This window comes from Petromyzon marinus, chromosome 71, assembly GCF_048934315.1.
Source record: "Petromyzon marinus isolate PM22_M1 ecotype Great Lakes invasive population chromosome 71, UKy_Petmar_22M1.pri1.0, whole genome shotgun sequence".
In the NCBI taxonomy this organism is placed as follows: domain Eukaryota; kingdom Metazoa; phylum Chordata; class Hyperoartia; order Petromyzontiformes; family Petromyzontidae; genus Petromyzon; species Petromyzon marinus.
Window position 1 is genome coordinate 5,387,739 of NC_133737.1, and position 7,500 is coordinate 5,395,238.

General features: G+C 59.1%; 1 protein-coding gene across 1 annotated transcript in view; it reads right to left on the reverse strand.

The window, feature by feature from the left end:
- The window catches only part of LOC116937140 (uncharacterized), a 106,954-nt gene that overhangs the window by 98,616 nt on the left and 838 nt on the right, over positions 1 to 7,500 (reverse strand). The gene's annotated exons all lie outside the window — the stretch shown is intronic.

Below are 7,500 nucleotides of genomic sequence, written 5' to 3' on the forward strand. Positions count from 1 at the left end.
TCACCACCACTCACCACCACCACCACTCACCACCACTCACCACCACCACCACCACCACTCACCACCACCACTCACTCACTCACCACCACTCACCACCACCACTCACCACCACCCACCACTCACCACCACTCACCACCACCACCACTCACCACCACTCACCACCACCACCACTCACCACCACTCACCACCACCACTCACCACCACCACTCACCACCACTCACCACCACCACCACTCACCACCACTCACTCACTCACCACCACTCACTCACTCACCACTCACCCACTCACCACTCACCACTCACCCACTTACTCACCACTCACCCACTTACTCACCACTCACCACTCACTCACTCACTCACCACTCACTCACTCACCACTCACTCACTCACTCACCCACTCACTCACCACTCACTCACTCACCCACTCACCCACTCACTCACCACTCACTCACTCACCACTCACTCACTCACTCACCCACTCACTCACCACTCACTCACCCACTCACCCACTCACTCACCACTCACTCACTCACTCACCCACTCACTCACTCACTCACCCACTCACCCACTCACTCACCACTCACTCACTCACCCACTCATCCACTCACTCACCCACTCACCCACTCACTCACTCACCCACCCACTCACTCACCCACTCACTCACCCACTCACTCATTCACTCACCACCCACTCACTCACTCACCCACTCACTCACCCACTCACTCACTCACCCACTCACCCACTCACCCACTCACTCACCACTCACTCACTCACTCACCCACTCACCCACTCACTCACCACTCACTCACCACTCACTCACTCACCACCACTCACCACCGCCACTCACCACCACCACCACTCACCACCACTCACCACCACCACTCACTCACTCACTCACCACTCTCTCACTCACCACTCACTCACTCACTCACCACTCACTCACTCACTCACTCACCACTCACTCACCACTCACTCACTCACCACTCACTCACCACTCACTCACTCACTCACCACTCACTCACTCACCACTCACTCACTCACTCACCCACTCACCCACTCACTCACCCACTCACCCACTCACTCACCACTCACTCACTCACCACTCACTCACTCACTCACCCACTCACTCACCACTCACTCACCCACTCACCCACTCACTCACCACTCACTCACTCACTCACCCACTCACTCACTCACTCACCCACTCACTCACCACTCACTCACCCACTCACCCACTCACTCACCCACTCACCCACTCACTCACTCACCCACCCACTCACTCACCCACTCACTCACCCACTCACTCATTCACTCACCACCCACTCACTCACTCACCCACTCACTCACCCACTCACTCACTCACCCACTCACTCACCACTCACTCACTCACTCACCCACTCACCCACTCACTCACCACTCACTCACCACTCACTCACTCACCCACTCACTCACCCACTCACTCACTCACTCACCCACTCACCCACTCACTCACCACTCACTCACTCACCACTCACCAACACCACTCACCACCACTCACCCACTCACCACCACTCACCACCACCACTCACCACCACTCACCACCACCACCACCACTCACCACCACCACCACTCACCACCACTCACCACCACTCACCACTCACCACCACTCATCACTCACCACTCACTCACTCACCCACTCACCCACTCACTCACCCACTCACTCACCCACTCACTCACTCACCACTCACTCACCCACTCACTCACCCACTCATTCACTCACCCACTCACTCACTCACTCACCCACTCACTCACTCACCCACTCACCCACTCACTCACTCACCCACTCACTCACTCACTCACCCACTCACTCACTCACCCACTCACTCACTCACCCACTCACTCACTCACCCACTCACTCACTCACCACTCACTCACTCACTCACCCACTCACCACTCACTCACTCACCCACTCACTCACTCACCCACTCACTCACTCACCCCACTCACTCACTCACCCACTCACTCACTCACCACTCACTCACTCACTCACCACTCACTCACTCACCCACTCACTCACTCACCCACTCACTCACTCACCCACTCACTCACCACTCACTCACTCACCCACTCACTCACCACTCACCACTCACTCACTCACCCACCCACTCACCCACTCACTCACCCACTCACTCACTCACCCACCCACTCACTCACCCACTCACTCACTCACCCACCCACCCACTCACTCACCCACTCACTCACCCACTCACCCACTCACTCACCCACTCACTCACTCACCCACTCACTCACCCACTCACTCACCCACTCACCCACTCACTCACCCACTCACCCACTCACCCACTCACTCACCTACTCACCCACTCACTCACCCACTCACTCACCCACTCACTCACCCACTCACTCACTCACCCACCCACTAACTCACTCACTCACCCACCCACTCACTCACCACTCACCACCACCACCACCACCACTCACCACCACCACCACTCACCACCACTCACCACCACCACCACTCACCACCACTCACCACCACTCACCACTCACCACCACTCACCACCACTCACCACCACCACTCACCACCACCACCACTCACCACTCACCACCACTCACCACCACCACTCACCACCACCGCTCACCACCACCACCACCGCTCACCACCACCACTCACCACCACCACCACCACCACTCACCACCACCACTCACCACTCACCACCACCACCATCACCACCACCACTCACTCACCACCACCACCACCACCACTCACCACCATCACCACCACCATCACCACCACCACCACTCACCACCACCACCATCACCACCACCACTCACTCACCACCACTCACCACCATCACCACCACCACCATCACCACCATCACCACCACCACCACCACTCACCACCACTCACCACCACTCACCACCACCACCACCACTCACCAACACTCACCACCACTCACCACCACACTCACCAACACTCACCACCACTCACCACCACTCACCACTCACCACCACCACTCACCACCACTCACCACCACTCACCACCACCACCACTCACCACTCACCACCACTCACCACCACCACTCACCACTCACCACCACCACTCACCACTCACCACCACTCACCACTCACCACCACTCACTCACCACTCACTCACCACTCACTCACTCACCACTCACTCACCACTCACTCACTCACCACTCACTCACTCACTCACCACTCACCACCACTCACTCACCACTCACTCACTCACTCACCACTCACTCACTCACCCACCCACCCACCCACTCACCCACCCACTCACCCACCCACTCACCCACTCACTCACCCACCCACTCACTCACCCACTCACTCACTCACCCACTCACTCACTCACCCACCCACTCACTCACCACTCACCCACTCACTCACTCACCCACTCACTCACCCACCCACCCACTCACCCACTCACCCACTCACTCACCCACTCACCCACTCACTCACTCACCCACTCACCCACTCACTCACCCACTCACTCACCCACTCACTCACCCACTCACCCACTCACTCACCCACTCACTCACTCACCACTCACTCACCACTCACCCACTCACTCACCACTCACTCACTCACCCACCCACTCACTCACTCACCACTCACTCACTCACCCACTCACTCACTCACTCACCCACTCACTCACCACTCACTCACCCACTCACCACTGTTGCTCACCACCACCACTCACCCACTCACTCACCCACTCACTCACCACTCACCACTCACCCACCCACTCACTCACTCACCCACTCACCCACTCACTCACCCACTCACTCACCCACTCACCCACTCACCCACTCACTCACTCACCCACTCACTCACTCACCCACTCACTCACTCACTCACCCACTCACCCACTCACTCACCCACTCACCCACCCACCCACTCACTCACCCACTCACTCACTCACCCACTCACCCACTCACTCACCCACCCACCCACCCACTCACTCACCCACCCACTCACTCACCCACTCACCCACCCACTCACTCACCCACTCACTCACCCACTCACTCACTCACCCACTCACTCACCCACTCACCCACCCACCCACTCACCCACTCACCCACCCACCCACTCACTCACTCACTCACCCACTCACCCACCCACTCACTCACCCACTCACCCACTCACTCACTCACCCACTCACCCATCCACACACTCACCCACTCACCCACTCACTCACTCACCCACTCACCCACTCACTCACCCACTCACTCACCCACCCACCCACTCACCCACTCACTCACTCACCCACCCACCCACTCACCCACTCACTCACTCACCCACCCACTCACTCACTCACCAACTCACTCACCCACTCACTCACTCACCCACCCACCCACTCACCCACTCACTCACTCACCCACTCACTCACTCACCAACTCACTCACCCACTCACCCACCCACTCACTCACCCACTCACTCACCCACTCACTCACTCACCCACTCACTCACCCACTCACCCACCCACTCACCCACTCACCCACCCACTCACTCACTCACCCACTCACCCACCCACTCACTCACCCACTCACCCACTCACTCACTCACCCACTCACCATCCACACACTCACCCACTCACTCACTCACCCACTCACCCACTCACTCACCCACTCACTCACCCACCCACCGACTCACTCACCCACTCACCCACTCACCCACCCACTCACTCACTCACCCACTCACCCACCCACTCACTCACCCACTCACCCACTCACTCACTCACCCACTCACCCACCCACTCACTCACCCACTCACCCACTCACCCACTCACCCACCCACCCACTCACCCACTCACCCACCCACTCACTCACTCACCCACTCACCCACCCACTCACTCACCCACTCACCCACTCACCCACTCACTCACTCACCCACTCACTCAACCACTCACTCACTCACCCACTCACCCACTCACTCACTCACCCACTCACCCACCCACTCACTCACCCACTCACCCACTCACTCACTCACCCACTCACCCACTCACTCACTCACCCACTCACTCACCCACCCACCCACTCACCCACTCACTCACTCACCCACTCACCCACTCACCCACCCACTCACCCACTCACCCACCCACCCACTCACTCACCCACTCACCCACCCACTCACTCACCCACTCACGCACCCACCCACTCACTCACCCACCCACTCACTCACTCACCCACTCACTCACCCACTCACTCACCCACTCACCCACCCACCCACTCACCCACTCACCCACCCACCCATTCACTCACTCACCCACTCACCCACTCACTCACCCACTCACCCACTCACTCACTCACTCACCCACCCACTCACCCACCCACTCACTCACCCACTCACCCACTCACTCACCCACTCACTCACTCACTCACCCACCCACTCACCCACCCACTCACTCACCCACTCACCCACTCACTCACTCACCCACTCACTCACTCACCAACTCACTCACCCACCCACTCACTCACTCACTCACCCACTCACTCACCCACTCACTCACCCACCCACTCACTCACCACCACCACTCACCACCACCACTCACTCACCCACCCACCCACTCACTCACTCACTCACCCACCCACCCACTCACCCACTCACTCACTCACCCACCCACTCACTCACCAACTCACTCACCCACTCACTCACCCACTCACTCACCCACTCACTCACTCACCCACCCACCCACTCACCCACTCACCCACTCACTCACCAACTCACTCACCCACTCACTCACCAACTCACTCACCCACTCACTCACCACCACCACCACCACTCACTCACCCACTCACTCACTCACCCACCCACCCACCCACTCACCCATCCACTCACCCACCCACTCACTCACCCACTCACCCACTCACTCACTCACCCACTCACTCACTCACTCACCCACCCACCCACTCACCCACTCACTCACTCACCCACCCACTCACTCACTCACCAACTCACTCACCCACTCACTCACTCACCCACTCACTCACTCACCCACTCACCCACTCACCCACTCACTCACTCACCCACTCACCCACTCACTCACTCACCCACTCACTCACTCACCCACCCACCCACTCACCCACTCACTCACTCACTCACCCACTCACTCACCCACCCACTCACCCACTCACTCACTCACCCACTCACCCACTCACTCACTCACCCACTCACTCACTCACCCACTCACTCACTCACCCACCCACCCACTCACCCACTCACTCACTCACCCACCCACCCACTCACCCACTCACTCACTCACTCACCCACTCACTCACCCACCCACTCACCCACTCACTCACTCACCCACTCACCCACTCACTCACTCACCCACTCACTCACTCACCCACTCACTCACTCACCCACCCACCCACTCACCCACTCACTCACTCACCCACTCACCCACTCACTCACTCACTCACCCACTCACTCACCCACCCACTCACCCACTCACCCACTCACTCACTCACCCACTCACTCACTCACCCACCCACCCACTCACCCACCCACTCACTCACCCACTCACCCACTCACTCACTCACCCACTCACTCACCCACCAACTCACTCACCCACTCACTCACCCACTCACTCACTCACCAACTCACTCACCCACTCACCCACCCACTCACCCACTCACCCACCCACTCACTCACTCACCCACTCACCCACTCACTCACTCACCCACCCACCCACTCACCCACTCACTCACCAACTCACTCACCCACTCACTCACCCACTCACTCACTCACCCACTCACTCACCCACTCACCCACCCACTCACCCACTCACCCACCCACTCACTCACTCACCCACTCACCCACCCACTCACTCACCCACTCACCCACTCACTCACTCACCCACTCACCCATCCACACACTCACCCACTCACTCACTCACCCACTCACCCACTCACTCACCCACTCACTCACCCACCCACCCACTCACCCACTCACCCACTCACCCACTCACTCACCCACCCACCCACTCACCCACCCACCCACTCACCCACTCACCCACTCACCCACCCACCCACTCACCCACTCACCCACCCACCCACTCACTCACTCACTCACCCACTCACCCACTCACCCACTCACCAACTCACTCACCCACTCACTCACCCACTCACTCACTCACCCACTCACTCACCCACTCACCCACCCACTCACCCACTCACCCACCCACTCACTCACTCACCCACTCACCCACCCACTCACTCACCCACTCACTCACTCACCCACTCACCCATCCACACACTCACCCACTCACTCACTCACTCACCCACTCACCCACTCACTCACCCACTCACTCACCCACTCACCCACTCACCCACTCACTCACCCACCCACCCACTCACCCACCCACCCACTCACCCACTCACCCACTCACCCACCCACCCACTCACCCACTCACTCACTCACCCACCCACTCACTCACCCACTCACCCACTCACCCACTCACTCACTCACCCACTCACCC